This window comes from Acomys minous (assembly GCF_964271855.1).
Source record: "Acomys minous genome assembly, chromosome: 9".
Taxonomy (NCBI): domain Eukaryota; kingdom Metazoa; phylum Chordata; class Mammalia; order Rodentia; family Muridae; genus Acomys; species Acomys minous.
The window spans coordinates 101914775-101934618 of record NC_140490.1 but is presented as its reverse complement, the minus strand read 5'-3'; the positions used below and the strand labels follow the sequence as shown (position 1 = coordinate 101934618).

Genomic DNA, 19844 nt, shown 5'->3' with positions numbered 1-19844 from the left:
TAATCTGGCACTTTTTCAGAAAATCAAGAGTAGTTCAGTCTCAAGACCCAGCTATACCACTCCTGGGTATATACCCAAAAGATGTTCCACCATACAACAAGGACATTTGCTCAACTATGTTCATAGCAGCTTTATTTGTTATAGCCAGAAACTGGATACAAAACAGATGTCCCTCACCTAAAGAATGGATAAAGAAACTGTGGTATATTTACAAAATGAAATATTACTCAGTTAGTAAAAGCAAGAAAATCATGAAATTTGCAGGCAAATGGGTGGTACTAGAAAATATCACCCTGAGTGAGGTAACCCAGACCCAGAAAGACATACTTGGTATGTACTCACTCATAAATGATTATTAGCCATATACACAATGATCATACTAAAACCTCAGACCCAAAGAAGCTAAGTAACAAGGAGGGCCCAAGGGAGGATGCTTAAATCCCACTAAGAAGGGGAAATAGACACAGGAAGTAGATAAATTATGGGGACTAGGTGGGAAAGAATGTGGGGAGGAGAATAAAGGTAGGGACCAGATGTGGGAGGAGGGGAAGAGAGAGGTGAGAGAGCTGGGAGAGAGAAGGGAAACTGAGGGAGTGCATCTTTGGGATAAGCTGGAGATTTGCAACATGATAGGCCCCTGGGTGGATATGGAAGTGACTCTAACTGAGGCTCCTAGCAGCAAGGGTCATGGAGACTGAAGTGGCCCCCTCATAGCCAGGCAGGATTTCTAGTAGACAGAAGGGGACATCAACCTACCCACAAAACCTTCGACCCAAAATTTACTCTTCCTACAAGAAATGCAGGGATAAAGATGGAGCAGAGATTGAGAGAAGGGCCAACCAATGCCTACCCCAACCTGAGGCCCATCCCATAGGAGAGAGCCAACCCCTGGCACTATTAATAATATTCTTCTGTGCTTGTAGATAGAAGCGTAGCCTAACTGTCCTCTGAGAGGCCCCACCCAGCAGCAGATCAAAACAGATACTGAGACTCACAGTCAAATATTAGGCAGAGCTCGGGGAGTTTTGAGGAAGAGTAGGGGGGAAAATAGAGGGACCCAGAGAGGACAAGAACTTCACAAGAAGACCAACAGAATGAACTAACTTAGCCCGTGGGGGGCTTGTGGAGACTGAAGCATCAACCAAAGAGCATGCATGGACTGAACCTAGAGCCCTGACACATATGTAAACTGATGGGCAGCTTGGTCTTCATGTGGGTCCTCTAGCAAATAGAGCTAAATGGAGCGGGGGAGGAGGGGCTGTCTCTGACATGGACCAGGTTGCCTACTTTTAGATCACTTGCCCCTAGCTAGGCTGCCTTGTCTGGCCTTACTTGAAGAGGATACACTTGGTCCTGATGGGACTGTATGTGCAAAGGTGGATTGGTAAGGGGATGTTCCCCTCTTCTGAGGAGAAGGGGAGGGGGAAAAAGAGGAAGAATGTGGGAGGATGAAAAAGGAAGGAGAGGAGGGGGTGGGTACATTCAGGATGTAAAGCAAATAAATAAATAATTGATACAGAAGTTAAAAGACAGATTGACAAAGGACTAACTTGGAGTAGTGGTGCATGCCTTCAATCCCACCACTCGGGAGGCAGAAGCAAGTGGATTTCTGTAAGTTCAAGGCCAGCCTGGTCTGCACAGTGAGTTCTAGGACAGCAAGAGCTACATAGTAAGACCCTATCTTGGAAAAACAAAAACAAAGCAAAACAAATTACCTAGACTACTTTGAGCTTCTGAATGGGCAGCAAGGTATTCTGCTAGGAGCATCAGCAGTGTTCTGTTTCTAAGACTATATATCTAGGTTCCAAGATGAGTGGTACCTACAAGGACTGTATCAAGAATAACAGGACATATGCCCCTGTCTGCTGGTCTTTGGCTCTCTCTCTCACTCCCTTCAGTGAGAGATAAATTTACAAGCAATGAATAATAATCACTAGTTTACTAGACTTAAAGGAGTATTTGTAGAAACAACATATTTTAAATGTTTACTCCAGCCATTTCAACTTCTCTTCAAAAATACCTGAGATGGCACGGATAGTAATGAAAGACAAAAGTCCTACCTCTATGAACAAAATTAGTAGACTCTCCCAAGAATCTCTTGGATACTTCTACAACTTTTAACGATAGAATCGAACAGTGCAGAGGCTTTTCTGTGTTTCATCTATTCAAGCACAATATTTTAACCAATTAAAACCTGAAGAAAAACAAAAGTAGGAAGCCTGGTGGTTCCATTGCTCTTTCCCCGGGCTCTTAGCTCTTACTTTGGGACCCAGAGTCTTGCTACTAGTTGACATTTTGAGACAGCTAAAAAAAAAGACCTCTACCAGTTCTCCCTTCTGCATCAGCCTCTATCTGTTTGGAAACCAATTCTAAGAAAAATTGTAGAGAACTGAACACTCTAGAAATCAACCTTGCCGTTTGTCCTTGGCATAGATTTCCAAGTACTCCCGTCTATTACAGAGCACTTCCCAAAATAAAGTTCACAGAAGAATCACATCATGAAATGGCTTTCAAAGGAACTTTGTAGACAAAGAATGTGGGGGGAAAGGACGTATAGGCTTTTCCTGGGTGCTTGCAGTACGTGTAACAACTTCAAATATATCCTCAGGAAGTAGACATGCTCACACTTTTATCCACCACTGCCTAAGTCCTTTGCTAGGAAATAAAGCTCTCCCATGACAACTCTTAATTCCCTACGTGACAAATACTCTACAAAACCATCTGGACAGATGCTCATTCAGAGAAACAGACAGTGGGCTTAAGACCAGCTTCTATCCCTAGGTATCAAGCAGCTCTAAGTGAAACTGTGCCTGGTCCACAGAGGGTGACAAGTGGGCCGGCCCACCCATTATCTAATATAGTCAGTTGCGCCCTAGTCTCTCTTTTTTCCTGCCCCAGAATTGTCCTGTGAAAAACAAACAAACAAACAAACAAACAAACAAATGAGGGCAATCCACAAATACTGTGTGATTGCAAAATAAGTTCAAAAGTCTAATTTTCTCTAACCACAAACGAATAACCGGGAATCCTTCTGCTTTTCTGTTGGTTTTGGTTTGGTTTGGTTTGGTTTTTGAGACAGGGTTTCTCTGTGTAGCTCCTGACTGTCCTGAAACTCACTCTGAAGACCAGGCTGGCCTCGAACTCATAGAGCTGCCTGCCTCTACCTCCCAAGTGCCGGGATTAAAGGTATACACCACCATCACATGGCCAGAAATTATTTTAATATCTGGAAATGGTACATAAACAGGAGAAAGAAGGTAATGCTCATGACTGCAAAGGGGATCATTCTCCAAAAATGACTCCGTGTGCCAAAGTCTTAATTTTTAAAATTTCATCAAGCTATGCACTTTAATCAAATGACAGTGTAAAACTTACAACAGCCTAACTAGATTAATAGACTTGAAATAAATTGAACGTTTTCAAAAAAATATCTCCTTCAACAAGCAAGCCAAATCTTCGGAAAGAATCCTACAACAATGTGACTGCATTCTTTTAAGAAACAGATACTCACAATACTATATAAACAATTCCAGGCTATACAGAAAGGGATAATCCTCCTTCCCTGATTGACAAAGCTAGTATAATCCTGCTGTCCTGTTGTGTTTAAGCTTGACATTAAACACAACACAACACAACAGGGAGAGAGAGAGAGAGAGAGAGAGAGAGAGAGAGAGAGAGAGAGAGAGAGAGTAGGGGGAGGGAGAAGGAGAGGAGAGGGCTCAAAGATCCAATTCAGTAAGCTGAATGAATGCAAGCAGAATTTATTTCCACACAAGGCCTGTAATTCCCCATTGTACACCAATGCACATATGCTGAAGGTGGCTGATGAGAAATTGCTAGTGTCCAATATATATTGTAGTATATAGTATACACACACACACACACACACACATATATATATATATATATATATATATATATATATATATATATATTATTCAACATGAAAATGTTGAACAGAGCAACTACACAAGAGCCTACTGAAGAGACAGCTCAATCACAGGCATACATTTCAGGGACATTTTCCCTTAAGAACTATTGGTTATAACCCAAGGATCTCTCTTAGCTTGCCTTCTATTTGCTTTGTCTTCAGTGCAACAAGACAATGTCTCTTATAAGAGAAGGATAGGGATTAATTCTCACCTAGCCATCTAGTTGAGAGCCCTGGTGTCCCATATGGTGCTAGTGAAGCACAGGCTGTTCTTGCCAGGAGGAGGACACACCTGTGCTCTGTGCTCTGTGCTCTGTGCTCTGTGCTCTGTGCTCTGTGCTCTGTGCTCTGTGCTCTGTGCTCTGTGCTCTGGGCTCTGAGCTCTGGGCTCTGCATTCTGTGCTCTGCGCTCTCCCCTCTCCCTGAGGCCACTGCTTTGCTGCTGCATTTGAACTCTGCAGTGCTCTGATTTCACTACTCTATACTAACCTAGTGATCTTTCCCATAGGCCCTGGACCTGGCTAACTTCAATAACCAGTTTATTGCATCATACACATCTTCTCTGCCTTTGGCCTCCCATTCCTATGTAAAAACTTGATGCCTCTTTATCTCACAGAAGGTAATGAGGAAATGTTTTTTAGAGAAAACACAATTAACACCTAAGGATTATATAGATAGCAAATAGCATACACTTAAGGAGAAGAGAGAAGCAAAACACCTACCCGAGAGGCATAGTTTTAAGCACACTGTTAAGTAATGGCATTCAATCAATTTCTATAGGAGACCTGAGTATTTGGCACCTCATCTTCAAAGAGCTCAGAGCCACAACGCTTCGACAGTCTCCTTTTCTAGAATCAGGAAACAGCTGGGTTTAAGCCAAAGCTTGCACTGAGTCATCAGAGCTACACTTTCTTCCAGATGAAGCCAGCCAAATTATTTTTATTCTGAGTCTTTAAAGTGAGGTATGAATGTCAGAGAGACAAGATTTTCCTTTTTGTGTTTTACCTCATTATGAAATGAACATTCAATGCTATAGATTTCTTCCTGCAATAAAGGCTAAAAGTTTAATCAGAGATTAATCATCAATTCACACCACCGACTCTAGGATCGCCCATGTCTGGTTCTCTGCTTTATGAATTTTTTTTTCCTCATTTCATCTCCATTAAAATGTTCCCTTTTATATCTTTGTCGTGGTTACTTTTAATGAGCCAACTGAACTGAGCTAAGGGATGGCCCACATCACTGGTAAAATGTCTCTGGAGATATCTGTGACAGTATTTTCAGAAAAGACTCTCCTTTGAAACAGTAGACTAGGCAAAACACATTCTTAGCAGGGCAGGCGAGCACCATCCACTCTGCTGAAGGCCTCAGTGGAACAAAAGGAAACAGGAATGGTGAATTCACTCTCAGCTTGGCCTGGGTGGAGCCCATCTTCTTCTCCTGGAGGGACCAATGCTCCAGGTTCCTAGGCTCAAGTTTGGACAGGCACTTTCAGCACCGAACTCTCTTCCCAGGCCCAGGCCTTTCAATCAAACCGAAGCTCCCATGTTTGGCAGGTGTGGTTGTCGGGCCTTTAGAAAGGATATCTTCCTCGGTTCTCCAGCTTGCAGGTGGCAGATAACAGGACTTCTTGGAAACGTGTTGAAAAGAATGAGGCTAGAAGAGAAAAGCTTGGCAAACATCTGGGCCTCTGTAGACCCAGTTCCATTCTACACGTGCTCAGGTTTCATTTCTGTCACTTGAATGAAAATTCATAATTAATATATATCATTTCATAACCCACCATTGAGCCAGTCCATTTTTCATTTCATGAACAAAGCAGCCACAGAAACCTTTGACTTAAACTCTGCCCTGCCTGTAAACTATACTAGGGCCATGGTGGCAAAGAATTTGTAGCAGTAGCCAACGGTCTACTCCATGAGAAGGAACCCATACCCAACACTGCTTGGGTAACAAAGAACCTGAGACTAGAAAGTCCACAGACCTAGGGTAAAACCAAATATGACTGGCCTAAAAATAATAATCAATAAAATGATCCCTAATGAGGTCCTGCTATACTCATAGCTCAATGCCTTATCCTGTCATTATCAGAGAGGCTTCCTCCAGCAGCATCTGAGAACAGATGCAGAGAATCACAACCAGACATCATGCAGAAAGAGAAAGTGTAAATTCCAGATCCCCATCAGAGGAGGCAGAAACACTGTCAGAGGAGAAGGAGGACACAGGAGAACAAGGCCTTCTGAATCAACTGATCAGGGTGGGGCGCATACGAGCTCACAGAGACTGAAGCAGCAGCATAGGGTGATACCCGGGTCCTCTGTGTATATATTATAACTATTAGTTTAGTGGTTTTATGGAACTCCTGACTAGCAGTGGGTCTCTGATTCTTTTGCCTGCTCTCAGGATTTACTTCTCATTGCTGGGATTCTGTGTCCACCTTCGATATGAAAGTTTTTGTTTTATCTTATAATATTTTTTCATTTTGTCATGTTTGGTGGTTACCTCTTAGAAGCCTGCTCTTTTCTAATGAGAGAAAGGGGGTGGATCTGAGGGGAGGATGGAATTGGGAAAAGTAGATGGAGGGGAAACTGTAAACAGGTTATATTATATGAGAAAATAATCTATTTTCTTTCTTTTTTGTGTGTTATATGGAGTTTATTAAATGAGCATGGGAGGAGAAGGAAAGGGGGAAAGAGTATCCCAGAGAGAGACGGAGGGAGAGAAGAGAAGGAGAGAGAGAGAGAGAGAGAGAGAGAGAGAGAGAGAGAGAGAGAGAGGTATAGAGAGAAAAGAGGTGCAGAGAGAAAGAGGATGGGTAAGAGAGGGGCCACAGGGACGGTTTGTCCTTTCATATGGCCCTGGGCAAGGCCATGCCCCTGAAGAATCTATTTTCAATAAAAATAATTAAATAAAGTTTAATTGGAAGACAATCTGAAGCACTGTCTATCTGAAATTGGGCTTCGCACATTTCTACAACGTCAGAGATGTGGGTCCTGGTACCATCCCGAAGTCACCAGCATTAGGGACCCGCAGGCCAAGCTCCGTCCGTCCGTGTGGCAGCGTGCCTTTATTCTCTAGCCCCTGAATCCAGATGACGTCACCATGGTGACTTCACTTTGACACTCAGATGAAAGGGAGTATGGTATGAGTAAGTCAACGGCAGAGGCGAGACCCCGCCCTCCTCTAAAGTTAAGTTTCTAGGAAGAGAAAAGGCTAAAGGGGTGGAGGGGCAGGGAGGGGGTAATTCCAAAGGTATTCCACAGTATATAAACCAGCAAGCAATGTGTTACTTCTCTGCAAGATCTGCCTGGAGGCCCTCAAGGTGACTCTACAAACAGCTCGGCCACTCCCAGCAGCGCCCATATTCTTAGAGACACTCCTTGCTCTGGTCTGAGTCCAGCACACCATCCTGGCTGTCTTTAATGCCAGCCTTCTGCAGTGAGCTCACATCCTCCCTCCCTCCTTCTTCCTCTCCCTCTGACTGACTCACAGTGCCCAAAGCTTTAAGATGTAAAAAACTTGTTGGGTCAGCTAGACTGGAATTACCAACTACCGATGGGCCAGCCTTCTGTGAAAGCGAATCTCACTTTCATTGTTTGTTCAAGGCTCTGAGGTTACTTAGCCTGGTCATAAAAAGCCCCAGCCCCAGTCGCAACTCATTTTTCCAGCACCAGAAACAAAAGAGTTCTATGTCTTTAAAAGGTAAAGACAACATGCCCTGAGTAAGTCCAGTGTCCCCTGGCATTTCATTATCTTAAGAAAGGCATCATCTGTGTACATTTAAAAGTAGGCAGCCAGGTCACAGCTTCTCCCCAGATACTGTTTTTTTAATATAGATTTTTTTTTCTTGCCTATGCCTCAAGTAGTGTTAAGGAATCCAAATGCGGAAAGGTCAGAGCTATCGATAGAAGGAAGTTAAGCTACGGTGGAATTCCATGGGTAGTGCCCCTTCCTACCGTGTAAACCTTTATTGTTGTTCTTTTGTGCTGTTTAGTTTTATATTATACTGTTTTGTTTGAGATGGGATTTTGCTACACAGCCCAGGCTGGCCTCGTGTTTGCTATGTAGCCCAAGCTATCCTCAAGTAATGGCAATCTTCCCACTTCAACCTCTCAATCTAGGGAATTATAAGCATCTACTACTTGCTATATGACCTGTGTATTTTAAATTTATCAACAAATACTTGTGGGGTTTATCATAAATTCTACAAAAAAAAAATACTAAGCAAACATCGAGAAGGTAGTGTCCACACCAGAAAACCATTTGCCACATCCCACAGCTTTCAGAATCTTATGTACCTGTATTTCTAGTCTTTTTTTTTTTTCAAAAACATATTTATCCTAGGTATCAGGACAAATAAGCACATGCTGCTAGAGGTTTCTATTTAAAATCAAATTGGCATTTTATTATCTAAGTCTCCCAGTCCACAGGTTAATAAATCAAGCAATTTTTAACCAAGACTCAGGTCAAGCTTACTCTATTCCTGGCCCAGTAGCACATACATTTGATGCCTTGACACTTAATAGGGCTTTCCCCCACCCCACATTTTACTTGTTTATGATTCTTTTCCAAAGACATGAAAACATAATACTTTTTGTTATTTGTTCAAGGAACTACAGAAGAGTAACTGGGGGTGGGCAAGACAACCCATGAGTTCAAGGCCAGTTTAGCCTATATACACAGTTATGGTAAACCTGGATCTCACAAGAAGACCAGATCAAAAAAGAAAAAAGAAGGAATTAGGGGGGAGAGAGAGAGAGAGAGAGAGAGAGAGAGAGAGAGAGAAGAGGAAGAAGAGGAAATAATTACTTAGGGATAAACTACTGGCCCCCGGATGTGAACCTACTGTAAACACCAGTTGATAGAATAAGACGTAATCAAATAAATTAAACACAGCTATATTGTCCAGCATCGTTGACCTCATTGGCCTGAACACTCTGGATGGCTCTGAGTGGTCTTTTCTAGAAAGTCATTATGCATGAAGAATTAGCTTTCAGCTGCGTTCAATGGGCCCTGAAGCTTCTCAGCCACATGAACTCAACCTTTCAGACAACTGTTTCTCCACAAACAATCCCAGCACTTGGTCAAAGTAAAGTAATAAAAAAGAAAGAAAACACAATCCTATAGCTGGCTCTGTTAGTATTTTGGTAAGCTCTTGAAAAAAAAAATCAAACCCACGAAATAGAGTTGAAAATGTTCTGGCAACATTCAGTCCAAGGGAGACCCAGAAGAACCCCACGGTTCTGCAGCACTCCTCAACCCCCTACGGCCAGCTGACTGGAAGTTGGGCCTTGCACTCTTAAGCAAGAAGCGGCACATTGGGTTCTTCAGTGATGCTTAGGTCCCGTTTAATTCTCTACCACAGCCCTGCCTCAGATTTATGCCAGTTTTCCATGGAAAGAAACTTCAAAGTTGACAATAAGAAATGTTAATGTACATGAAAGGAGGCCAGAAGTTAGACCCAGACCTCTCTGAGCCCAGAACCCACACAGTCTTATACAGCTTTGTCTTTCAGACGCGATGTGGGCCGGGGGTGCTCATGACAGATCTCTGAGAACCACAAATGTCAAAATGTGGGGGTGTAAGCAACCATGAATGCTCAGCTCCAAATGGGACACCTATAACACACCTACAGCTGAGGCTCAGGGAAATTCACAGGGGGAAAAAAAAAACATCCAAAAGAATGCAAGGGGACCCGAAGTATTTGCTGTTCCCTTTTAATATGGTCTACCAGATATGACTGGGGCATGCGTAACTTCTTAAGACAGTGGCTTCCTGTACATGATTGACATGCCAACATAGAAAGGGGAAAAGGCTTACAAGGCCCCACTGGTAAGTGAAGAGCTATGGTCAGGTCAGCCATTGGCTGCTGAGGCAGGAAGAACCAGCTTTCTTCAGAGATGAGCCATCTGATAGACTGCCCAATTCTAAATGGTCGGCCGGGCCCTAAATCCATGTATATATGGGAAACACTAATAATAATTTAAATCAGTAGAAGAGATCATAAATTGGAAAGGGGAATGGGAAGAGGACATGGGACTGGCTGGAGGGAGAGAAGGAAAGGTGGGAATAACTATGTACAGTGTATTCATGTATGAAATTCTTTTTTAAAATATATTTTATTAATTTATTCATATTACATCTCAATTGTTATCCCAGTCCTTGTATCCTCCCATTCCTCCCTCCCTCCCATTTTCCCCTTACTCCCCTCCCCTATGACTTGTTAAGTAATAATTTTTTCTGTTTGTTTCTGTTATTGTTTTGTTTGTCTATTTGTTTGTTTGTAAATGAAAGGAGAAAGGAAAGGACATGATTGCTCCTAGGTACAGAGGAGGCAAAAGTAGGCTGTAGACAAAAGGAAGCGCATAGGACAGTCGAAGGCAGAGACATCTGGGAGAGTCCAGAGTGGACATGACCCTGAGCCCTGTGAGAGGAAGACGAAAAGGAAAGCCACCGACCAAAACAGGCAACTTGGGCCAAGAGACTGTCCAGGAGAGTAAAGCAAAGACCAAAAAACAAGGAAACAAAAAATGGCTGAATTATATAAGGAAGGGCCGCTGGGGGAAAACAATCCCAGCCCCTGGGCTGGAGAAGTTTTGAGTAGGAGCCAGAATTTGCCAATCCTACTCTCTAACAAGTGGGGACTGAGGGATGCCAAGAGAACCCGGATGGGCCCCTTTGACAGGTCAAATAGGCATCTTAGCTGTTTGTCCCAAGCTTGAGACCTAAGGGTTTGGTTTGGTTTCCCTCTCTCTCCTCTTGCTTCTGAGACAAAGTCTTACTATATAGCCCAGTCTGACCACAGACTTGCTGCAAAACCTGGGCTGGCCTAGAATTGGAAGTGCTTTCCTACCACCTTTCGAAATGCTGGGATTGCAGGTACCCAGCACCAGGCCCGGCTGGCTGATTTTCAAATCCTGTGGTTCCTTTCAGAAGAGAATTTCTACAGCCATTGCTTAGTGTTTTACTCGAGGTCACAGAACATGCCTTTAAAAAAAAAAATCATAGAAAACCAATTTCCAATTTGTCTTGGGTCATTCGGCTCTCAATTCTCCATTTGAGAGGAAAGTAGCTACTCACAGCCATTCTGGTCTGCCTCTGGCACGGATTTTCTTATCTGGAGAGTGGGAACAGCCCCTGGGACAGTAATTCACACTAACTGACATGTTGTAAATGAAGCCTGGCTCTGAAGGAAGTGAAGGGGATGTGGAAAACGGCCCGTGATTGCTCCCAACTCTGCTGGGCTCGCTCCATTCCACACACAGCTGGCCTAAACATAAAGCACTCTCCTCAATTTAGTATAAAATTCATTTGAAAGACTCTTTCATGTCTTATCACCATCTAGTTGGGTAGCTATGTGGGCTTTTAATTTCCTGTTCCAAAATTTTACACCATTCAAAAATTAGATCAAAATGTTTCTTCAGAATCTCCTCTCTCTCTCTCTCTCAATCTCTCTCTCTCTCTCTCTCTCTCTCTCTCTCTCTCTCTCTCTCTCTCTCTCTCATGAAGCTAGCAGCTTGCAACCATTCCCCAATGTGGTCAAAACAAGAAAGGAAATGAATCTAACCACTATTTATATTTAGCACCCCAACAGGAGCTGTGTTTTCTAAGTTGACTGAAAGGGCTGCAGTCTTGGTGAGCATTGCCAGCTGCTCTCAGATTTCCCCATGAGAGGGTTTTTTTTCATGTGATTGCCTGTCCTTTGAAGAGAAAGAAGATCCTCCTTCCCTGGGAAATGTTAACTTAAATCGTTATATGTGATGATAACTAACACAGGAATACTACACAACACTAACAAAGAACAGACCTGTGGTATACGTAGTAACGATGAGGAATCTCGCACATGTTGTGCTAAACACGAAGACTCATGCATAGAACTCTAAGCTGATCCTCAGGATGTGAGTGCTAAATGAGGTAGTGACCAGAAGGGACCAAGGAAACTTACACACATGTGATGTGCACACGAGTGTGCATGCTCCTGTGCATGCACACACAGATGCACAAACACACATGCACACACAGATGCACACACAACTCATGCACGCATGCACACACACATGGATATACAAGCACACATGTGCGCACACATGCACACACACAGATGCACACATGCAATGCACATGCACACACAGATGCACAAACACACACATGCACACACTTAAACAAACACATGCACACACATGTATTTATAGGGGATGTATATTTAAGGTAATGGCCTTAATATCTTATATGATGTCTTTATTTATACTTCAATAAACCATTTTTTTTCACTTTGATAGAAGGGTGAAATGATTCACAATGTTGCTAACTCCATTTTCTGTAGTACTTTCAATGTTTTTTTCATTTTTGTAAATATCTATTGTTGTTATTATTTTTATTATTTATGTGTATGAGATGTGTTTGTGTGCAGGTTCCCACAATGCCCAGAAAGGAATGTCAGAGTCCCTGGAGCTGGAGCCACAGGTGTTTGTGAGCAGCCTGATGGGGGTGCTGGGAACTAAACCCAGGTCCTCTGGATGAGAGCAGTACATGCTCTTAGCCACTGAGCCATCTCTCCTGATCTTCTTTTGTCTTTTTATAGACAGGATCTCACTATGTAGCCCTGGCTGTTCTGGACCTTAATCATGTAGACCAGGCTGGCCTCAAACTCACAGAGACCTGCCTACCTCTGCCTCCACAGGGCTGAGATTAACTACACCTGGCTCGACAGTACTTTTTAAAACGGAACCTAAAACCTACAGTTCAGTACTTGTTATAAAATCCAAACAGCTCTGGAAAGCAAAAGCGAAAGCTGCCCACCTGATCTGACATTGTTTTAACTACCTCATCCAACATCCTACCTCGTGAAAGAATCAGGTGTCTGACTGCTAACCTTTTGGTTGCAGCATGTTGTTATAACTCATAATGACGTCACCAAATATATGGTACATGTACTTTCTTTTTCTTTTCCATGTCTCCCTATTCACAATACAGATCAGGCACAATGGCCTAGGCTGAGGGGCACACAGGGTAGGGTAGGGGCCATTCTGCCTCCTCATGGCCTGGGTAAGCACAAGGGGCCAGTACCTGTACTTTCTTACGGTGCCACCAAATATACAAATGTACCTGTGCCTTATAACCTTTGTAAAAATCCAAAAATGGACTAATTTTCAAAGTGCGTGTAGCTCTAATCCTTTTGGGTAAAGATGTTATTTACTAGAAGGTGCATCGGACAAGGGGCCACCAGCAGGATAAACACGTGGTTTCGCTGGCATTATTGCTAAACTTAAGTAAACTGTGAGGGCTTTGTTTTTTGTTTCTTGTTTTTTTAATTGAGAAGCTAATAATAAGGTGATTCACAGAGCATACCGGGAGCATAGCACAAGAAAGACTAAAGCTGATGAAAAATCTTCCACACATTGTAAATGAAGTCCACATGCCCAGGCAGAAAGCCCATAGCCACCGGAGACAAGGGATGAAAAATATGGCTTCTTTAGATTCTGCCCAGCACTCAGTGAAACTTGGGGTTTTCCTTTTTGTTTGTTTGTTTTGGGTTTTTTGTTTTGTTTTGTTGTTTTGGGGGGTTTTTTGTTTGTTTGTTTTTTGTTTTTGTTTTTGTTTTTGTTTTTTGAGACAGGATTTTTCTGTAGCTCGGGCTATCCTGGAACGCTCTGTAGACTGGGCTGGCCTTGAACTCACTAAGATCTGCCTCCCAAGTGCTGGGATTACAGGTGTGCACCAACACTGCCCCCCTCCCCCTCACAGCATAACTTTTGCACATTGCCCTCAATAAGGTTTCTCTGGAATGAAATGACTATCTGACAACCTTATCCCCTTAACTTCTGTCACCCCTATTGCTGCAGAGGAAAAATGAACAACTTTAAAAATAAAGTTTACAATCTGTGAGAAGTCACAGGTAGGGGTTTTACATCTACTGGTAAGAAAAAGAGGAGGAAAAAGTACAATATGTCTTGGTTTTCCTTTTAACATCAGGGTCTGTGCCTCTTCAAAGCTCTCAGAGACTCAACTTGATCCTTAATCCCTGCTGGGTATCCTGTCCACTCAAAGAAAAAAATCTTACAAACATGTCACTGGCCATAGATCCTTCCAGCCTCCCTCTCTTTCTGGCAGGGATGCAGGGGGTGGATGGGAGAATGTGCCTGATATGTGTGGGAGTACGTCTGTGTGTGAGAGAGATGTGTATGCAAATGTGCCTATGTATGTGCATGCACCACAACTTCTAAACTACCTCTAAACTAAACTATATTTTCCTCAAGAAAAAAAAAAAAGCACTGTTGTCTGCTTTCCATCCCAGAAGCCCTGAAAGTGTCTACTCTGTGCTTCTGCACCACGCTTGGGTGATCATAAATCAACCGTCTGTGGATGAGGTACTCAGACCCCTTTGAACCTCCCCGCATCTCCCCCAGCAGCGGCAGCCTTTTATTAATGGCTCAGGAGTCTTTCACGCCTCCTTTTAAAGCCAATGCATTTGAAGCAATAAAGCAGGGAACAGTTTATAGGCAGGAAATATTAAAATATTTAATTGCTTTTTTTCTTGGCACAAGGTGGACAGCCTCAAGCTTTCTATAACACATGAAAATAAATAAATAAATAAATAAAGACACCTGCCCAAGCTTGAACTGACATGAAGCAGGGACTTGCCAAATTAAATTCATCTGTGACTAAACCTCTGCTTCTAAACCCACATCAGCCCATTTCTTTTTTTTTTTCTTTTTTTATGAGTTCTAACCATTTCCCTCCAATTACTTTTCATTTTCTTCTTCCTTCTCCTCATCCAGGCTACAAAAACAAACAAGCAAACACAACTAAATTGATACCATCGTGGTAAAAATGATTCTTTAAGCTACCCCAAAGAGAGATGGGCAGCAACTTGAATCTGAAATCATCCCCACTGTCCGTTCCTATGGGTAATAAGCCCATCAAAGCCTTCTCAGGGAAAAAAAAAAATGCTAAACGCTGTAAACGCCAATGGACTCACTGAATCTTTTGAGTGGTGTAAGCAGCGCAGGAGGACGCCCTTTCACCCTTTGATTTCCTCGCAGCTGTCAGTTGCAAGTAGAAGGAGCTTAGACGTATCCCTTGGCTTTTCCAGTCTTCAGTTTTCATCTCGAACCTAAAGATAATGTACGGTGTCTCTCATGTGAGTTAATTATGGGCACTGAAAAAAAAAAAAAAAAAAGAAGACATCATTGCCAAGTGTTTGTGGTGGTCTTTGTTCCTCTGTGAGCCCCCCTCCCTCACCCCCAACTAGCTGTCCTTTTTTATTATGATTCAAGTCCTAACGTGTTATCTTGCTGAAGTGTGCGTTGGTGTGTGTGTGTGTGTGTGTGTGTGTGTGTGTGTGTGTGTTTGTGTGTGTGTGTGTGTGTGTGTGTGCTCATGGGCATACGTGTGTATGGGCAGGTGTACCTGGAGGCTGCCAGTCAATGTTTAGTTATTCTTCTCCACATTTTATGATAAGACAGTCTTTCACTACACCTGATACCAGCTGATGAGCCTGCCTGGCCAGCAGGGGATCCTCCACGCTCGCCTCCCCCAGCACTGAGACTGCAGCCATGTCCTGTTCCACTCAGCTTCTTATATGGGTGCTGGAGACGAAACTGGGGTCCTCAAGATCATGTGGCAAGCCGTGTACTGACTGAACTGTCTCCCCAGTCCTCTTCCATCGTGTGTCTTTTATTTGTTGTTCTGAAGAATGAATTTCCTCTGGTTGAAACAACACACCTTGGTTAGCACACAGCCTCTCAGTCAGGAATCGGGCATGCCACAAACACATGGCTGGACTCTCCTCTTGTGATCTCACAAAGCACAAACAGAGAGTCACCGGGCCGAGTTCCAGGAGAGGACTTTGAGCTGCATGTGCTCCTGTATTCCCATGGTTGTCAGAAGAGGCCATGTCTTTGTGGGTAGGCTAGAGGCCTCTGTTTCTTGCTTCCTGTCCCCAGCAAAAGTTTCTCTCAGCTCTTAGAGAACACACTCAGGCCCTTTCTACCTGAGCCCCTCTGTGTACAACTTCAAATGGGGAGACTTGCCTTCCCAATGTTTCCCTCAGGCTTAAACACTCTCTGACTTCTCTGCTCAGTGAGAAGAAGGTCTGTTTTTTTTTGTTTGTTTGTTTTGTTTTGTTTTTGTTTTTTAAGCATAATCATGTGTATTGTCTTGTTAGATCAACCCTGATCATCTCCTTATCAACTTAGTTAGTAGGCCTCATCTACCTGCAAATGTCTCCTGCTATATTACAAGTGACCTCAGAATGACACTGGAGGGCCAAGGTCACGATGGCCACTTTAGAATTCTGACAGCAATGGAGCTTGGGAAGTGAAAGGGCTTCAAGGCAGAACCAGGAAAGAAGAGAACCACACGGTAACTTCTCTTCCTCGTCTCTATTGCTGTGTCCTCCAGTCCGACCCTCCGTGAGCTTTTGCACTAAATAATTACAAGCAGATCTAGTTGGCTCCCCACAGCCTAAAACCTTTCTCATAGAGTACAAAGCTGCAACCCCGATTTCACCTCTATGTTTTTATTCAAGCTGTACTGTCCAGCTGGACACTGTGTGCTCGGAACCCTTCTGTCTAGGGACCTCCTATTCATCCTTTAATTGTTCTAAAGTGTCACCTCATTTGCTCACTCCTTCATCCAATAAGCAACCATTCATTGAATACCCACTTTAGGCTGGAGACCAGGCAAAACAGGCTCACGGAGCCTCTGCCTTCACGTCAGAGAATAGACGCCATCATAAGCGTATAGGCAAGTAAGTAATTGGCGGCGGCCCATGATGCAGGCAATGCCTGAAGGAGGGCTGGAGGGTCTATATGAGGCACATAGCCAAGGCGAAAAGTTTTCTGGGGAAAACTGGTATCCACGTTGCTATGGTCTGCATGTAGATATTCACTCTTCCACAGGTTCATGGGCTAAAAGCTTGGTCCCCAACACAGCTGGTAGCTTTCGAAAGACAGAGTCAGAGGAGACAAAGGCATCGGAGGAGTCTTCTCCAAAAGAAATAAATGAGGTTTTCACAAGACTCTGGCTAGCCTTTGTGAGAGCTGTGAGAGCAGGCGGTTATAATATGAGGCAGCCACCTGCACTCCATTCTTTCTGCACCGGGCCAGTTCTCTCTATTTCTCTATTGTGCTGGAATACAACCAACAACCAGCTTCAAGGGCACCAGTGCTGCTTGTATTTCTCAGCCACTGGTAGCATGAGTTATCAAATAAACGACTTCCCTTTATAAAGTAACCTTAGTTATTTTGTTAAAAACAAACAAAACCACAAAGTAGACTAAGATATGACGGGCGGCTCTGGGCCCAGGGGTCCTGCTCAAACTATGGCACCAGCCAAGGACAATACGTGCAGTAAACTTCGAACCCCTACCCAGATCTAGCCAATGGACAGGACATTCTCCACAGTTGAGTGGAGAGTGGGGTCTGACTTTCACACGAACTCTGGTGCCCCGTATTTGACCACGTCCCCTGGATGGGGAGGCCTGGTGGCACTCAGAGGAAGGATAGCAGGCTACCAAGAAGAGACTTGATACCTTATGAGCATACAGTCACAGTCATAGGGGAAGGGGGGAAGGGGAAAATGGGAGGGAGGGAGGAATGGGAGGATACAAGGGATGGGATAACAATTGAGAAGTAATATGAATAAATTGACAAAATGTATTTTTTTTAAAAGATACAAGTTAAGAACCAAATCTTAAGTGGAGCTAACAGCATGAGTAAGTGAAAGAGGGGGGAACAGTTCCCACCACATAACAGTGTACAAGTGGAGCCTGGCATCATGGCACAGGCTCATAGTTCCTAGCACTGGAGAGGCAGAGGCAGGAGGATTCCACAAGCTCAAGGCCAGCCTACCTTACAGACCAAGGCTAGGCCAGCCAGGGCTTACACAGTGAAATTCAGACTCAGCAAGCCTTTAGCAAACAAGAGAAGTATGCAAATGGGATGGCATGACATGGGTTTAGAAGAACATTGTTCCTTTGAGAAGCTCAAAATATCTCAGTTTACAGCATAGTGCACTGGCAGCAACAGAAGCACTTTCCCTTGGGCAAAGAGGAGACACTAAAACTCTTAAGATGACATAAACTTCTGTTGGGCCATAGTAATAGTTTCTTTTGCTGCCCTGCAGATAACTGGGGTGGGGACAGGGATTGAATAAAGGGGGAGAAAACAGGGGAGCCGCTCAGATGAGAGCAACTGGCTTTAGGAAGAAACAACAGAGAGTGGGAGAGTCAGGCTGGAAGACAAGATGCTACGAACCGGAACTTGGTGATGAATCAGATAATGGAGATGAGGTAGGGCGATGCACATGCTTCTTCTGGCTTGGGCAACAGGGTGGCTCCCGGTGCCTGTCACTGACACTGAGAACATGGGCAGGGAGTGGTTTGTGGGGGAAGATAATTGTTGCAATGGTTTCTAGGATAGCCAGTAATTTACAAAGACTATTTCAAGCCCACCTGTATGATTCAACTACATTAAGTAAGAAAAGAAGAGCAATTGCCCGGTAGAAGGGCAAGAAGGGATAGGATAGTACAGATACGACACCGGTCACTTCCTCCCTTAATTATTGACCTCAGTTCCTAGAGTGGAGGAGTCACCCCTTGGAATTTCTTACTCACTGTAGAGGAAGGAGAGTGACCACTGAGTTCTTCTAGACACGTGCTTGGCTCGCTGCCTCGCTCGCTCATGCAGATCTCCACTTCAATATCATCTGATTACAAGGAATACACGCATTATTCTTTATAAGGAACAAAACCTTCCACCCATATCCCAGCACTCCCTTGCTTCCTTACTTGATTTTCCTCGACAGAACCTCTTAGCAATTAAGAGAGAAAGAGAGACAGAGACTTAATTTGTCATCTGCTTTAGTAGACGTTGCACAAATGTAAGGACTTTGCTCCCTGCTCAGTCTCCATCTCTAAGATAGTATTTACCGCATAGTGAGAATCAGCAATTATTTACTGAATACAGAAAGAATACAGTCAAATGATTGGAAGATCCATCTCAGATGAGAAAATTGTGTAGGTATCACTAGGTTAGAAATTGTACGGGAATCATAACAGGTAAGTTTCCTCAGGAAGAAAGCATAGAAAGAGATCCCTGAGAAATCCCAACATCTACCTATCTTTACTTTGTGAGCACTAGAGGAATTTATAGCCAGAAAGAACCATCTCCTAAGGAAAAGGAAAGCCAGAGGAAAGAAGGGTCAAGAAATCAAAGCAGGAGATAGATCATCAAGAAGTCATCTACAGCATCTACAGTGAGTGCAACCGAGAAGGCAAGTAAGAAAAGGGCCTCAGGCTGGGGAGATAGCTCAGCTGGTCAAGTGCTTGTGTGAGTGTGTGAGGATCCTGGTTCGATCCCAGACACCCACATAAAAAACCATCACAATGCTATACACTTTTAGACCCAGCTTTGGGAAAGCAGTGACGGAAGACTCCCTTAGGCTTGTTGGCCAGCCACTTGGCCTGATTGATGAGGCTCAGGTCACAGTGAGAAAAATCTGCTCCCCAAAACCAAGGTGGAGCTGGGGATAATGGCTCAGAAGGTACAAGCCCTTGATTTGCAAGCATAAGGACCCAAGTTCAAATCCCCACACTGACATAAAAAGCTAAAAATAGCTGTATATGCCAGTAATCCATTGGGTTACATTGGTAGAGGAAGAAACAGGTTGATGCAGATAATTTGGTGGCCAACCAACCTAGCAAAAATGCTGAGTTTCCTGGTTCACTGAGAGACTCTGTCTCAAGGTGATAAGGTAAGAAGTAATACAGAGAGACAACCAATGTCCTGCTCTGGCATCTGATACACATATACATGTAAGTGAACAGAGAAAGAGAGAGAGAGAGAGAGAGAGAGAGAGAGAGAGAGAGAGAGCTATTGACGTCTATGGGGTGGGGGTGGGGGCAGCAAGA

At 43.7% G+C, this 19844-nt stretch overlaps 2 long non-coding RNA genes across 3 annotated transcripts in view; one reads left to right on the top strand and one right to left on the bottom strand.

Moving 5' to 3' along the window:
* LOC311604910 overlaps positions 1-15701 on the bottom strand; it is a 55519-nt gene extending 39818 nt beyond the window's left edge. For both annotated transcript variants that reach the window (XR_014781738.1, XR_014781739.1), the window contains exons 1-2: positions 15410-15701; positions 14910-15089 (exon numbers count right to left, since the gene is read on the bottom strand). This is a non-coding gene — a long non-coding RNA (uncharacterized lncRNA). The remainder of the gene's footprint in view (positions 1-14909; positions 15090-15409) is intronic.
* A 414-nt stretch (positions 15702-16115) lies between these two features.
* LOC311604638 lies at positions 16116-17031 on the top strand. Its single transcript, XR_014781594.1, has 3 exons — positions 16116-16294; positions 16603-16682; positions 16834-17031. It is a non-coding gene; the product is annotated as an uncharacterized lncRNA (long non-coding RNA).
* The last annotated feature ends 2813 nt before the right edge of the window (positions 17032-19844 follow it).